The sequence below is a fragment of the Echinops telfairi genome, unplaced genomic scaffold, assembly GCF_000313985.2.
Source record: "Echinops telfairi isolate 266 unplaced genomic scaffold, ASM31398v2 ScPeMD7_9;HRSCAF=40, whole genome shotgun sequence".
Lineage (NCBI taxonomy): Eukaryota > Metazoa > Chordata > Mammalia > Afrosoricida > Tenrecidae > Echinops > Echinops telfairi.
The window spans coordinates 34,503,759-34,506,960 of NW_022103906.1; the positions used below are offsets into that span (position 1 = coordinate 34,503,759).

At 44.1% G+C, this 3,202-nt stretch overlaps 1 protein-coding gene across 1 annotated transcript in view; it reads left to right on the forward strand.

Annotated features, from left to right (window-relative positions):
• Nucleotides 1-2,742: 2,742 nt before the first annotated feature.
• The window catches only part of NSD3 (nuclear receptor binding SET domain protein 3), a 133,283-nt gene continuing 132,823 nt past the window's right edge, over nt 2,743-3,202 (forward strand). Inside the window, exon 1 of the mRNA XM_045286900.1 lies at nt 2,743-2,926. The gene's annotated coding sequence lies outside the window, so the exon portion shown is untranslated. The remainder of the gene's footprint in view (nt 2,927-3,202) is intronic.

A 3,202-nucleotide genomic window follows, 5' to 3' on the forward strand; every position in this document is an offset into this window, starting at 1 on the left:
AATGGATAAACTGTTAAATACGTAAGCAAAACTTTTCAATTTGGCCACTAGAGGTCTCTTTGTGCATGCCTGATGTCCAAGTTTCCACGTAGAAGTTTCACGTCACGTTCTGTTTACTAGAATTAACAAAACCTACAAAGCGTTGGCCTCTTTCCTCTCTGAAAATACCCAGTGGTGAATTTTGAGTTCTAAAAGGTTAGGTGTCATTCGCATATTCGTTGATTAGGTTAATCATTCTACCACCATGTACTTCTACTTTTCTGAAAAGTATCAAACAGGATGCAAAAATATTCCTCTCAGTTCCCTGGGAGACATTTTACACTGAGAAATATTCTAATTCGTGCATTTTCAGGCACAGTGAAAATCACTACGCATTCATCAACCAGATGAATGATTCCACGTTCAGTGTTTGGGAAAAGGAGAACTAGATTTTCTACCGTAGCTATATGTCAGCAATACTATTCTGGAAAAAAAAAAAAGTTAAGACCTTTTTCGTAGTAATCTGTTCAAAGCACATAATTTCATCTTCCATCTTTCATCCTCCAAAAACAAAAAACTGTCAGGACAAGTGATTTAGCATATAAGCTCAACTCAACTCAGTGTCATCGTCAAATGCCGACTCAGCGACCCAAAAGGAAAAGGTAGAACTGCTCCTGTGGGTTTCCGAGACTGTAATTTTTTTTCCCAAAGCATTTTATTGGGGGCTCTTACAACAATCCATCCATCCATTGTGTCAAGCACATTTGTATATGTGTTGCCATCATCCTTTTCAAAACATTTTCTTTCTACTTGAGCTCGTGGTTATCAGCTCATTTTTTCCTTCCTCCCTCATGAACCCTTGATAATTTATGAATTATTATTTTCATATCTTACACAGACCACTGTCTCCTTCCACCTACATTTTTGTTGCTCGTCCCCCTTGGGGGAAGGGGAGGTTATACATCCTCCACCTTCCCCCTTATTGTTCCTGAGGAGTTTATCTGTCCTGGATTCCATGTGTCCAGACCTCGTACCTATCAGCAGTGTACATGCTGTAGCCAGATTTGTAAAGTAGAATTGGGGTCATGATAGCGGAGGGGAGGAAGCATTAAAGAACTAGAGTAATGTTATATGTTTCAAGACTATTCTTTACTGGAGTAGGTAGCCTCATTTTTCTCCTGAGGATCCACTGGTGGTTTCAAACTGCTAACCTTGGGGCTAGTAGCCCAACTCATAACGACTCTGCCACCAAAGTTCCCATGGTGTAATGGTTATGCATTGGGCTGTGATCAGCCAAGTCGGTAGTCCCAAACCACCAACCGCTCTAGAGCACGGAGAAAGTAGGCTCGCTATAAATTGGCATTGACTCCACAGCAGCAACATCATACAAGCTGATTTTGAAAATAATCTTAAGTGAAAAAAAACGGTGTGTGTGTGGGGGGCGGGTTACCTCAATCGCTCTATCCTGGAGAATTGTGCTAAATTGCTCTCTTAATGCACTGCTCATTTTCAACGGAGAAGAGAAACTATGTTTGGAACATCGGAAGATACTAGCTTTTAAAAATGTAAATTCCTATTTTTAATAACCATCCTTAAATATGGTTCCAAATAAGATATTATCAAGATTGCATTTTCTATTGTTATTCAGGAAGAAGCTATGCATGCACTTGACATAACTTCACTTTTGAATTTTTGTCAATATCACTACTAGAAATAGGCTAACATAAATTCCCTGGGAAAATTTACCAGTCTCTTCAAAGGGAAAATCCCGGTCAGGACAAGGCAATAGTTTATTATCAAAGCAAGGAGAGTAAAAGAAATACGTAGGTAGAAAGGATCATAAGAAAATAAAGACTCATTTAACCACTCAAAGGAACCCTGTTGGCGCCCACTGGTAGCAGCTCCATGGGAGCGGATTTCCCCCCCCCAATTCAATCGCCTCACTTGACTCCCCGTGGCTGTGTGTTCGTTCCAAAAAGACATTTATAGCAACACAGTCTAGGCTTAAACATATTTAATGGTTGTTTTTAAAAGATCACTGCTATTGAGTTGATTATGACCCAGTGGGAAACCCTTAATTCGGAATATATTTTGTTTTATTAACAAGATCATGTTAAAACACCAGTACATAACTAGTAATTCATTAAAAAAATTGATTTGCAGGAATCTTTTGTTTTGTGTTTCTGTGGTATTTAAAAAGAGAGCTAGAATTTCTTTAACAGAAATACGTAATGTGTAAGTCTGCTGGCAACCTAACATCTACTAGCGAGACGGTTTCACAAGCCCCCAGTGTGGTGGTTTCCTCATCGGATTGCCGCCGGATCTTCCTTTGTATGTTTATGCCTCTGTGGCGCAACCATCCAAGTCACTATCACCGGACTCTTCCACATACGATCAAATCTGCACATTCCCGCTAGTTCACGGTCACCTAGGACTTCCACTGTTTTTATCCTAGGATGTGAAGGCTAAAGGGTTATTGAGAATTCTGAGTCTCCTTTCCTTAGCTCGGCGTAGGACGAACTCCCTCACACTCCTCCATGCGAAGGTCTGGCAGGGCGACAGGCAGCGGCCCGGGGCACGTGACCCGCACGTTCGCAGGCGGCGGTGACGTACTCTCCTTTACCCACAAGCCTCCGGGCCGGGGTCCGAGCAGGAAGGGACCGAGCGCTGGAGGCCGGTGGCTTGCAACAGAGTCGGGGCGCTTCCTGAAAGAGCTTGCGTTGCCGCCACGGCCTACTCATATTTACTGCGTGGCGACCGTCTGACACTGGCATCCGTGGCTGACACGGAGACTGCCCCCGCGAGCCTCAGACTTAAATTGCTACAGTGGTTTCCACTTGCAGACCGACAGCGCACCGGAAGCCCTTCTCTGACAGCTGCCGCGCAGAAGACATCCAAGGGGTCCATGCATTCTTCTTTCCTGGGCAGCGAAACCGATCACGCGGTTGTAGGTTATTTCGAACATCTAGGGGTTGTAGGAGTGTCACTCGAGCAGTCTTGAATAGGCGCCGTTACGTAATAAGTAGCAACACCCACAATTTTTACTTCCCAGGCCCAGCCTTTAGCCTGCCTTGTCTACCTTCCAGTTGTTGTTTTGTCTCTCTCTGGCCTCATCCTTTCCAGTCACTCTGCCTTTCTCGCCTGCGGTCTCATTTCTCGTCTAGCCTGGGGTTGCTCTCATTTCTGGTTCTCGCCGCGGCCCCTCCTCTCGGCTTCGCTGACT